Source organism: Notamacropus eugenii, chromosome 6, assembly GCF_028372415.1.
Source record: "Notamacropus eugenii isolate mMacEug1 chromosome 6, mMacEug1.pri_v2, whole genome shotgun sequence".
In the NCBI taxonomy this organism is placed as follows: Eukaryota; Metazoa; Chordata; class Mammalia; order Diprotodontia; family Macropodidae; genus Notamacropus; species Notamacropus eugenii.
The window spans coordinates 308,507,684-308,521,473 of NC_092877.1; positions in this window are offsets into that span (position 1 = coordinate 308,507,684).

Here is a 13,790-nt window from a genome sequence, read left to right on the forward strand (position 1 = left end):
CTGGCTTACTGAGATGCTTCCTGTCCTGAACTGAGCTCCCCTTTTACATGAGTGACATAGACCTTTCTTGCTAATCTCCCAAGTTTCTTGGGCTAAAAGATTATTTCACCCCCAAATTTTTCTGGTTCTGCTGTTCCAAGATTTGTTTGGAGGCACAATTCAATGTCTTTGAGTGGTAGAATTGCTATGATGTACTGCTTACTTCACCATCTTGGCTCCCAGAAATTCCCTCATTTATATTTTCTGCCTTTGTCTCCATTTCTTCCCACTCAGAAGTCTCAGTTCCAATCTTCTCTATGACTTAGAATTACATTCACCATCACCCCCCCCCCTTACTTTCTGTCAGTCTTGTTTACCAACTAGTACCCATTTGAAATCTTTTTTTTCCCCTAGGATTACCTTTCATCACAATGCAAAGCACTATGTGTCCGAGGATCAAAGGTTTTCTTCAGTCCCCAAATTGCTCCTATTTTCCTATGCAAATGAAGAGGTAGCTGGAAAGAGAAAAGACATCCAACCCTTCTTGACATCTAGGAAGCCATCACCCTTTACCTCCTTCATTTGTTCCAAATTTCTGCCTTTATTATACAATTGTGGTCCCAGAAAACCTTCTTTTCTTTGATCTTCCCTGCACAATGATAGAGATAGGAACAATAACCACAGCAAAAAGAGAAAGAGACAGAGACACACACACACAAAGTGAGGCAGAAAGAGACAAAGAAAAAGTATGCACAATGTCTTTTCTTTTCAGTAATGCCTCATATATGAGCTTTGAACTCAGAAGTCTAGAAAGATAAAAGAAATACATGGGAGTGATCTCTAATTTCCCTTCCAGTTTTAAGAGCTATTCTTTGTTCTTAAAGACTATGTTTTTGGCTAAATTTTTCCTTATCCTTTTACCCTCAGTCCTCTTCTGTTGATTTACCTCTCTAATAGGAGGAATGTCTAATATCATGTACTCTATTAAAGCAGCCATTCTGGGGCAGTATTCATATGGAAGCACTATTTCTCTTGACTTTGGAAACACGGCTTCTGGATGCTACAACTCCTAAATAAGTAATAAGTTAGTTAGGCTAACTTTTTAAAAACAATTAATTAGATTAGCTTAATGGATATATTGTTGTGAAAGGAACTTTAAGAATTCTATAAAATTGGTCCAGCTGCCAGAAACAAATCTGAATGCATAGAATAAAGTCAATGAAGCATAGAAATTAAAAATCAGGAATAAATTAAGTGAAAATATGGCTCACTGTAGTGGAAGATCCAAAAGATATTTCTGTGCACTTTCATTGGATTTTACTTTGGAGGGAGATGGTAGAGGAAGGAAGGTAGATTATGCTTTTATTGGTATGGGAATTTTTGTTGTGGATGTTCTTCCCAGGAATTAATGTATATAAATGTCAGTGAAACATGTATTTTACTTACTATATTCCAGATTCTATGTGAGCTGATAGATTAGAAAGAAAGAAAGAAAGAAAGAAAGAAAGAAAGAAAGAAAGAAAGGAAGGAAGGAAGGAAGGAAGGAAGGAAGGAAGGAAGGAAGGAAGGAAGGAAGGAAGGAAGGAAGGAAGAAAGAGAGAGAGAGAGAGAGAGAGAGAGAGAGAGGAAGGAAGGAAGGAAGGAAGGAAGGAAGGAAGGAAGGAAGGAAGGAAGGAAGGAGAGGGAGAGGAAAAGAGGGGGGAGAGGGAGAGGGAGAGAGGGGAAGGAGGGAGGGAGGGAGGGAGGGAGAAAGAGAGAGAGAGAGAGAGAGAGAGAGAGGGAATGGCTTGTTATCAACGAGCTTAGTCTTAATGAGTTTTGAGAACATTTAGAGGTGGAGTGGCTTACCCATGATCAAAGACCTCCTATGTGTCAAAAGTAGAACCCAGATCTACCTGATTCTAAAGTGAACCTTCTATCTACTATTCCATGATGCTTTTTAGATACGTCATTATTGTCATTTAATAGCTGAAGATATTTTTGTAGAAATAATAATTTAAAAAAACTTCCTCTGTTCATTTTCTAAGAGAGACCTTGGAAGGAAGTACTGAGTTTAAAGTTATTATTTGAGAAAAGTTTCATTGCCCACCTGGTGAATTTGGAGCAATCTGAAAACACCCCCCCCCCCTTCCTTGAGGGAACATCTGCTCTGAATGCATAAGAAATTGCTGATTTTTCTGTGCTCAAGTCTTGTGTATGACATTCATAAAGAGGAAAAGAGTTTTGCTGCTTTAAAAGTTTATCAGACAAAGGATACAGGTTGGAAAAATGATGAAGCCACGTTGCTAATTGAAGCAAGTCTTATTTAACTGCTAATTTAGATACAATCTAAGGAAGAATGGGAAAGAATCACCAGAAGGGCGAAAAGTACTCTCTGGCCACTGGCTTTCCTTTGAAAGATTCAGTTCATCTGTAGCTGGTATATAACCAGAGGCTGGCAGTAAGATTTCACAAGTAAGGCACATCTCCCTGGTATTTTCTGGAATGACTAGAATTTTCAAATAAGGTCTAAGATAGAAGTAGGATGGTACAGTGAAATGAGCACTGGATTTTGAAAGTAAGAAGACCTCTATTCAAATCCTCACTCTACACTTCTTGAGTGGCCTTTGTACTTCACCCTCTTTAGGAATCAGTTTTTTCAGCTGTTAAAAAAAGGGGCATGGAGATGCAATTTCACTAGATAATATATAAAATCCCCTTTAGCTCTGAATCCTGTTATATTTAGTTGTGCTCAGGAATTGAATGAATAGAGAGACAGTCTCATTAACCTTAACCTCACTGCAAAGCTTATGACTTAATAGCAAGCAAGTCACTAGAGGACATTTTTTTTGAAGGGGTGAATGGATGAATCTGTGAATTCATTGGTATAGGGAACACTCCTCATGAAGAAATTCCCTCTGCCAATGCAAATAAGCAATTGCTTCTCCCCCCTCACCCCCACACACAATTTATGCACTTGGCAAAGGACTTTTCCAGGATTACCCAACCAGCTTGCTTACTTGTTCTTGGTTTTGTGAAAGGCTGGACTTGAACCCACATCTTCTTGAGAGGCCAGCTCTGAATCTACTGTGCAATGTTTTCTCTTATGGAGCGTTGCTTTTACAAACCAAGTATATACAAAAAGAATTCTGCCCTCTCCAGCTTAAGCTTTCCTGTTGGCAGAATTCCTTTGGAATCTAGGGCTACACTAATAAGTGTTGTTGTTTAGTAGTTTTCAGTCATGTCTAGTTCTTGGTGACCCCATTTTTGGCAAAGATCCTGGAGTTTGCCATTTCTTTCTCCTCCTTAATTTATGATGAGGAAACTGAGGCAAACAGGGTTTAGTGACGTGCCCAGGGTCGCATAGCTACTCAGTGTCTGAGGTCAGATTTGAACTCAAGACTCTATCCTCTGTGCCAACTAGCTGCACTGACAGGCAGCAGTACTTTAAACTGTCTTTCCATATACTTCCTAAGCTCCTCAGTCTGGCGAAAAGAATTGGCTCAAGCCAGGAGATTTATTGTAGATTCTCTGTCCTGTATATCTTTGGTGATAATTATAATGATGATAGTCATTCAGGGACTTAATATGGTTATAAGAACAAACTTTTTGAAAGTTCAGCCCACTAGGATTCTTATATTTAATGTATTAGATCATGCCCATAATTAGACCTAGAAGTATTTTAATTTAATACCCATATTATCATCAATGTGCTATTGACCAGGGATTTAATACTTGAAAATCAAATGAATATCAACTATAGTTCTTTGTCTTGTTTAATTTGAAAAAATGGGGCATGGGAGATTCTTTAATTAACATGGTGAGTTAATAACAGTCTTCTTATAATTAAAATCCTGAGCTAGATCAAAAGTAGAAAATAATTTAATAGTCTTCTCATAGTTTCTCCATGATTTTTCCCTACTGAAAAGACTGAAGGCAGTCTCAATCTAGAATTCAAGGCCTTGAACTGCCCAATTTTATCTTTTACTACCCCCTGGCATGACTCCTTGGTGCATTACAGTGTTCTGCACTTTTTTGTCATCTTTTTTTTTGTTCATTTTTTCCTTTGCAGAATTTCTTCCTTGCTAATCTGTTTTTATTATTTATTTGATAAATCAATTCAAGATTTGCCTTCTCTGAGATTTCACTAACTTGACCCCAGTTTAATCACTTACTCAGAAAGAAACTTTGCATCTCTTTCTTCCACATGATTTTTGAAGTTTATATTGTATCGTCATGTTAGGCTTCAGGAGAGAAGATCTGAAACAAAGAATAAATTAGGTAGTAGAGAGATTTTCTTACCTCAGTGAGCACCCAGTTAAGATTTGAAAACATAAATTTGCAGTGGACTCAACCAATAAGGAAGTGAAAGGAATAAGGATTTATATAGCACTTATATCAAGAACCATGATAAACACTTAATAAGCATTTTCTCCTTTGATGCTGGCAACAACCTTGCTAAGATCCTAATTTTACAACTGGAACAGAGATTGAGTGCTTTTCCTAGGTTCATACAGCTATTGTCTGAGCTTAGATTTGAACTCGGTCTTCCTGACTCTAAGAAAAGTCCTCTATACACTGTTCCTCCTCACTATGCAGCAAAATGCAAGGCAAATAGAAGAGGTAGATTATAGGAATGATCCAGATATATATGACTTGGCATGGTGAAAGCAGTGATAGAGCGAGAATTCAATGTATTCAAACAATGTGGTATACAGTTGAATGAATTCACTAAGTAATTGTTAGCCTGAGAAAGTACAATGGTCATGATAAGAATAAATACAATTTTTAGGGAAAGCAAAGCATAGGAAAAGAAGTATAATAGATTATGATTATCCAAAATAAGTTTGGAGATTTAGAATTCTTGAACATGGAAACAGAGTACTGGTGGATGATGCCAAGATCCATGTTGTATAACTTGGTGTGTAGCTGAGGTAGAATGGAAGTCACAGGAGCTGAGGAGATTGAGTAGATTGAAGAATAGCGAAGTTAGGGTATTTAAAAGAGCCTGGAAGTAGCAAAAGGGAGCAAGGAGTACTAAATAGCTTTAAAATTTTTGTCTTAAGTTTTATTGGCTTAAAAAAATCACATTCTTAGAAATAATCTTGCTCCTCTATCCCCTCAAAAATGCACCTTTTTTTAAGAAATAAAAACAATTAAGCCAAAAATTTTAACACCATGAGTGTATATGATGATGCATACAACAATATGGTCCTTGACTCTTTATGAAGGAAGACCTGAGTTCAAATCCAACCTCAGACACTTAACCAGTTTTGTGTCCCTAGGTAAGCCACTTAACCTCAGTCTGACTCAATCTCTTCATCTATAAAAGAGAGATAATAATAGCACCTATCTCCTAAGGTTGTTGAGACTGGCACACATAAGTTTCTATATAATTGTTAATTGTAATAATAATACTTATTATTATTATATTTCCTTTTTTAAAAGCACACATTCAGCCCGTTTCTTTCAAATCTGTGCTGTTTGTGTTTTAAACTGAATTTTATTTTCTTCTCCTCTACACATTTAAAAAGCAAGTTTCTTATCTTTTCTTCTTTTGTGGTTCCTTTTAGCATTTCTTATCATCAGCACCCCTCTCTCTTCCAATCCCCATCTCCCCATAAAAAAGGAAGAAACACAATTCTTATTACAAATAAACATAGTTAAACAAAATAAATACACACATTTACGAACTCTAAATATGTACATTTCATTCTGCACTTTTCATCTATTACCCTTCTTTCAGGAAGTGGACATCATGTTTCCTCGCTGGTCCTATGAAATCATGTTTGGTCTTCTAAAGTTATTTTTCCTGACAATGTTATTATTGTGCATTGTTCTGGTCCTGTTCACTTTATTCTAGTTCATTTCCTACAAATCTTGCTAGGTTTCTCTGAGATACTCCCTTTCAGCATTTCTTATGATACAATAACGTTCCATTAAATTTATATACCATATTTTCTTAGCAGTTTCCTAACTGATAGTCATTTCTTATTTTCCAGTTTTCTGCTATTATGAAAAGAATTGCCATAAATATATATATTTAATGTGTGGGTTTTCCCCTTTGATCTTTTTGGGATATAGGCCTAGTATTCTTATTACTCTAGCATAAGATTTACATATGTATATATGTAAATACATATATATATACATATACACATCCATTTATGTTTATATGCAGATACACATGTATACACATATATATGTATATATAACATAGTGATTTGGGGAACATAACTCCAAATTCCTTTCCAGAATGACTGGATCAGATCAGATCACCAATAACATGCCAGTGTGTCTCTCTATCTCCAAGCACTCCAGTAGTTGGCATTTTCTATTTTTGTTTTTGTCATTGTTGCCAATATGATAGGTAAGAGGTAGGGCTCAACATTTAATTTGCATTTCTCTAATTATTAGTGATATAGGTTATTTTTATATGGTTGATAACTTAAATTTCTTCCTTTGTGAACTGTCTTCTTATCCTTTGACCATTTCTCCATTGGGGAACAATTTCCATCCTTATATGTTTGAATCACTTCCCCATATATCTTTGAAATGAAACCTTTACAAGAGAAACTTGTGGCAAAGATTACTTTTCCAGTAAACTGTTTCCTTTCTCATTTTACCTATATTGATTTTTAGTTGTGCAAAAATTTTTCGATTTTATGTAATAAGAATTGCCCATTTTCTATTTTGCTATCCTTTCTCTCATTTGTCTGATTGTGAACTCTTTCCCTTTTCCATAGTTAGGAAAGATCTTTCCTTCTTTGCTCATCTAATTTGTTTATGATGTATCCTGAGCCCTGTAACTGTTTGGAGCTAATGATGGTATAAGATGTGGGATCTTGGTCTACATATAATTTATTAATGTTTCCATTTAATTCAAAAGTAGAAAATTTAATGAAGGGAATTCTTATGCTGGGTCTGATTTTTACCAACAAAAAACTAGTTGCTGGAGTAGAAATAACAGGAACCTTGTATAGATGTAAGAATTGCACCTTAGAATTTGGGATAGAGGAGAAAGAAGTCACCAGTATTATGAGATACAACTTAGATGTTAAGGAAAGATTTTAGAGGAATTTCAGATTTCAAAGGAAAAATATATGGGATCTTATAGACTAAAACTGTAATGGACAATTGTGTCTAGGAGTGAAAGGAAGCTCACAAAAAATGAATTTCTACAAACACAAACAAAAGCGATTATTTTTTGGAAGAAAGATATTAATTGTTTAAAGAAACCAATATAAATGCACTGGTAGCTCACCAGAATAACTGCAGGAAAATATATTGCCAAGTATAGTGTGCTTATTGTTATGCCCATTTTACAGGTGAGAGAAGTGATGTCCAGGGATGTTGTTTTTCTCCTGTGCTCACACAGTGATTATCAAAGATGCTACTTAAACCCAAACCTTCCTACAAATTCAGTGCTTATATCCACTATACCAAACTATAGTATGAAACTTGTTTTAATACATAATTTCCATTAATATTTACATATTATTGAGTTTTCTTACCATTTTGTGGGTTTTTTAAATTAATTTCAGTTCATTTTCTGCTGATATTACTTAACCTCTTCCCTTCTTTCCTTTATATTATTATCCAAATTGATGAGACTAGTTATAATTTCAGCTTCTTTCTTGGACTTGTTGAAAATATTAAATTTATTATTGATCCTCACAACTTTACCCCAATAGTTCCTTTTAATCAGTATGTAATCAGGGCTTACACATTGAGTATGGAACTTACAGTTTTTCTTCAGCCTAAGCAAATATAAGACTTATTGTGTAGTTTGGTTTGAAGAGGTAGCCATATATTCTGGCCATGAAAGTAGGAACTGATTGGCAAAAGGGACCTGAAGAGAACTAGTAATGGCAGGAATGAAGGTATGCCCTGCCATTCCCACTGGGATTTAAAGAACTGAGCGGAACCAGTAGTAAAATGAAAGTAATAACACGTCCCTCTGACTTTCCCTGTGTCTGGTGGGCTAGCATGTATATATATATATAAAATGTAATATATAATGTGTGCATATATATAATATAAATATATGTATATATATATGTATATACCAGAACAACGTGCTGGTGAACATTTAAGAACAGGAACTCTCAATAAAAGTACATATGACAAACTTTTAGACAATCTTTTGTATTAATAGCAGTTAGGTGGTGCAGTGGATAGAACATAGAACTCAAGAAGACCTGAGTTGAAATCCAATCTCAGATATTTTCTAGCTGTTAAACCTTGTACAAGTCACTTCATCCTATTTGACTCAGTTTCCTCATTGATAAAATGAGTGGGAGAAGGAAATGACAAACCAGTTCAGTATCTTTGCCAAAAAAAAAAAAAAACCTGCAAAAAAAAAATGGAGAACCAGACATAACTGAGGAATGACTGAACAATAACAATGAACATATTATCCATCACTTTCTTAAATGTAGATGATCAAAACAATCAATAAAACCCTGTTTATTGCATTTACCAATTTTCAAGGTGTGTTCACACACACTGAAGAGTATAAGCCTTTATCCCTAGGAAAAATACATACATAGATGCATATATATGCATATTATATATATATATACGTATATATTCTTTCTATGATTTTAAAATTACTTCTTTGTCCTGATTTGCTTTCTTTTATCATATCACATATGTTCAATTGTGCTTGTCTTAGTTTCTTCATCAATAAAATGAACTGGAAAAAAATGGAGAATAGAATTGGATATATATGTGAGAATCAGGATTCAAACTCCAGTCTCATTATTCTACATCTCACAGTCTTTTCACCACTGAGTCCCTTGGCAAGACTCTAGAATATCATGAAAAGAATTGTTTCAGCAGGTATTTCTTATTTTTTTAAAGTGATATAGTCATCTGGTCTCAATGACCAGGTAGGGATTTGTTCGGGGGTCATTATAAATGTCCAGCTCAGTTTGGTCAAGAGACATCCCTTGGATGCCTTCATTGTAAAATCCATATAACAAGGTGAATCTGCAATGTATCATCTGAAAAAAGTCCTCTAAATTACAGTACTGAGAGAGATGTCACAGCTCTGAAACACAAGCAGCAGTCCCCTCACCAGGTTGTTGATATGTTTGTGGAAGTTAAATCTCTACATATGGGCTGATAGTGCTGGTGAAAACTGAACTATCAATAACCTCAAGTTTGTCTTGTTACGACATAGATATAAGCCATCACAACACAGAAAAACAACACATGCGCCTTTTACTTACTTTTTAGTTCCTCTGTATTTTATTTAGGATAGATAGTTGTGTGTTCGTCCTTCATTGCTGGAGAAGACCATGCCATCAGAGAAATAATGACATGACTTGTACTTGACTTTGTTGTGAGTGAGGGAGGGCTGTGCAGGTCACCAGCCTCACTTCTCCTCCAGAGCCATCTGAGTCCAGTGACCAGATATTCATCAGGATGACTGGAGGATAGATAGGTAACAAATAGAGCAAAGAAGTAATGGAAGTCTCTTCAAATTTCAATCCCAGGACAGGCACAACAGTAGCTATAAGTCTTGCTTTGGTAAATTTGCAGGGTATAATAAGATTCCAGGCGGAATTTAATTGCTTATAGATAGAAAATACCTGAGTAAATTTACATTGCTGGTAGTTGTCTGACTCCAATAATATCTTTCTCTTATCTCCAAAAAAACTTCACAGGAGTCATTTAGGTTAAGTGATTTGCCCAAAATCAGGCAGTCAGAATGTGGCACAGGGAGGACTTGAACCCAGTACTTCCTGATTTCAAGGCCAACTTGCTTTCCATTATACAATATTTTATTATTATTAGCATCATCATCATCATCACCGCAATAAATCTTATCTAGCCCTTTTCAGAGCTGCTCATGTACCTTTAGTGTCCAACTCGCACCTGGATCCAAGAAGCTGTAGTATATACAAAGACTAAAACCCCGGTAAAACTGTTTCAGCAGACAGGTCACATCAAAACCTTCAGTGAATTACAGGAATGTCTACCCCAGGCATTTGAAGACCTCCCCACTCCAACAGAATGGGAAGAAGAGAGCAGTTTGCCCCAAAGACCATGAAAGCAGCTGAAGCAGCAACTGTGGAGTGCTTAGAATTTAGACATGGAAGACACTGAGGTCACCCACTGCAACCCAGGACATTGCCAGTCATTCTGATTTCTGTCTTGCCACTGGACTTTTATGACTCTGGAGGAGAGAGTGAGGCTAATGATCTTGTGCAACTATGCCCAAGTCAAGTTCATTGGCAAGTGAAGATATCACCCCATGAAGTCATTAGTGCTCTTGGAAAAGGAAGGACAAACAACCCTGAGTATCAAAATGCTTAAGGGAACAGCATACTTTTATTCTTGAAAAACCACCCTGAGTTAACCTCCCCTAAAATCACTGCTGCTGATTACTATAAGAAAAATATTAAAATGGAACAATAGACTCTGAATCTTACAACTGTAAGAGACAAGAATTCACTTACTTATTTTGATGATAAATGAACTGAGGTACTTACAGGCATACACAACAGACGTGTAGATGGTACCTTATATAAAGATTCATAGGATTATAGATTTAAAGCTAGATGACACCACTGAATTCACCTATTCTCTCCATTTGACAAATGTGGAAACTGAGGACGAGAGAGATTAAGTTACATGGTCAGATGTCTCACAGTTAACTGAGGTTTTACAGTACCAGTCTAACGCTGCACCCAAGCTTGACATTGTGATGTACCAAGCACTGTGGTGGGTATTGAGTATACAAGGACAAAAAGACGAAACTACACCTTTTTCTAGTGAGCTGCAAATCTCTTCTCAGGCTCTTCTACCTGCTCCAAATATATTTTTCCTCCTTTATTATCTTCTTTTATACCCTAAAAAAGGATTCTATCTCTATAGCTTCCAATAAAGATGATGTATGTGTGGATTAGGTTAATGATATTTGATATACAAGTGTGACATGGCCTCTGACATATACTTGACAAATAAATGAGGTCTACACAAAATACTATCCAACACAAACATTTAATTTTCTTCAAGAAGGAAAAGGAAAAGGCAGCAGGACTTGGCTGATGTCTTTCTCAGTTACAGTCTATCTCTATAGTCCCACTTCTTTTGAAGAAAGGCACCTTCAAGGAAAGAGAGTTTCAGGTGGAGCACAGAAAGGTACATAACTTGTACTTTGGGACAATCCACTCAATCAAAATGGCACCTTCTCATTCACTTTATACCAAGTGTTAAATACCATGTATACTCAATATTCAATATTCAGTAATCTATACAAGGATCAAGACAAACTGAAATCCTTATCAAACAGTGCCCCCAAGTACTACAGAATTTTTGTTACAATTTATTGGTCATCATTCAAGAATATGTAATATTGTAGTAAATGTGACAGACAAGCTATTCTATAGTGAGCAATTATAATGGTACTCCTCTCTCTCTCTCTCTCTCTCTCTCTCTCTCTCTCTCTCTCTCTCTCTCTCTCTCTCTCTCACACACACACACACATACACACACACACACACACACAAACACACACACAGTACTTTTAACAGTATCTTCCCACATAGAGGAACTAGGGAGAATCTTGATGATTTGTAATGAGAGTGACTTGGAAAAAAAAAACCCCAAACCTTGCAGTATGTGTACACATTTCATGGTGGTTTCTAGTCTGCTAACCGCCTAGTTAAGAGGAGTCTCTTCAATTAGCCAGAATTGGGAGTGTCTACAAATGGCAGTAGTGACAAGAGTCTTGGTGATTCATTCTTTTTGGCTTCTTTATGTGATTCTTTTGCTACTGGAAGCCTGTGAGAGATATTACTATAAGGGAAGGGGTCTTGGGCGCTATCCAACAAGGCCTAAATGTAGCCCCATGAATCCAGCCTTAGTACTTCGTTTCTGTGTTTGCTTTTTTAAATTTCAGACGAAAGTATTGGTTTTGATGATCTTATGATTTTTGAATAATCAGAAAAATAAATCCCTAGTGCCCCAAAGTCCTGGTGCCAACTCAATATTAGTGCCCAAAGGAGCAAGGAGTGGCCTTTGGGACCCAGCTCAGCTTTAGCTGAAATGAATTTGGTAGTCAGGTTGTATCTAGATGTGAACTTGGTGGCATCAATGTTATATAGAAAATGAGCTAAGTTTGAGACTGCTTTCCTCAGAAATCAAATTGTAATATAGTACAACGCCCCCCTCGCTTTGGGATAGAAATATTTATACTTGTGTTTCATCTTTCCTCTTTGAAGAAAATATCCCTTTATAAAATCTAATGGATGGTAAGAAGATAAATAGCATTGGGGTGCTACTAAATGGTGTTTAACAGTAGAAAAGGAAAATAGCCAGTACAGGGTTAAGCCAATAGCATTAGAGGAAAGACTCCCCACCTCCCAATAACCCTTCAGAAAAGTTTAGAACCTGTGTGGCAAATGTAGGGGCCTGGCTCCAAAACAGTGAAATTAGAGCATACCATTGATACATGAGCTAGATACACAGCTTTGGCCATCCTACCATAGCAAAAGAGGCATGGCATTTTGTTAAGGGAAGAAAGGACAAATATGTACAATGCAACAAGGTGTAATGGGAAGAACAATGAGTTTATAATCAAAAGAAATGAGTTCAAGTGCCAGCTCTACCAATTAAAATGTATGACTGAGCCAAATATCTAAACTTTCTGACCTTTGAAGTCCTCATTATAAAATGAGTATAAAAATGCATGGACTACCTACTTTCCAGGGTTCTTGTAAATATCAAAATAAGATAATATACATATTGAATTAATGTAGGTAATCCTGAATGTAAGCTGGGTCCACTATATGTAAAAGTTCATTGAAAAGAAAGAAAAGCAATATTTGAATAAGCACATATAAATACATTATAAGTCACACTCAGGTTTTATTCAGGCCAGTTTTTCTGACAGTATGGGAAATATAAAATTTGTAGTTCAATTCTCTTCAAGAAATACATCAAGAGTTTAGTGCAGGTGAGGTGCTGTGAGAGGGGTTAGACATACAAAGATAAAAACTTTTTTAAAAAAGTCCTTGATTTCAAAGAGTTTGCGCATCACTAGGGTAACAGGCTAGGTAGAAGGTTGGTATGGAAATTCCACATGCATATAAAGAAAGAGAAAGTAATTTCAGGAGAGAGAAAGCACTAACAACTGGATGGATGGAGAAGTATCACTTGATCTGAGCTCAAAAAGAAGCCAGAGGTCAAGCAGAGCAAAGACTGAGAAAAGCCCTTGTGATTCAGCAGTTGAGAGATCATTGGGCACCTTGGAGAGCGCATTGTGAGTAAAGAGGAGTATGAGAAACACTTTGTTCTCTAAAGTACAATGTGAATTGGAGTTTTTAATTGCATTTCACAATGATGGTGCTGATAATAGCAAATAAGGTGAATCAGAAATGTCAGCTGGCAATTGTAAAACAACAGAACTGCAATCCACAAAAATCACTGCAATGCAAACTTTCAGAACAAAGAGAGATGGTTGAGAAGTCTGTCAGCAATACTTCACACATGTAAAAATATCACCACTAAAAACTGGGCATCACAAATAGAAAAACTGCTACAGATGGGTCTGTCTTATTTCAAACACAGTAAAGCCCTAGGGTATATGTGAGAAGAGAGTAATAATTTTTATTTAGGATTTAATTATATTATTTTCTTTGATCCTAACAATATCCCTGTGGGGTAGATATTAATATTTTCCCTATTTTGTGGATAAGGCAATTGAAGCTGAGAAGGCTCATGTGTTTTTCCAGGATCATGTAGCAAGTAAGAATCTGAGGCAGGATTTTAACTTAGTTCTTCCTGACTCCAATTTCAAAATTCTGACTTTTACATAG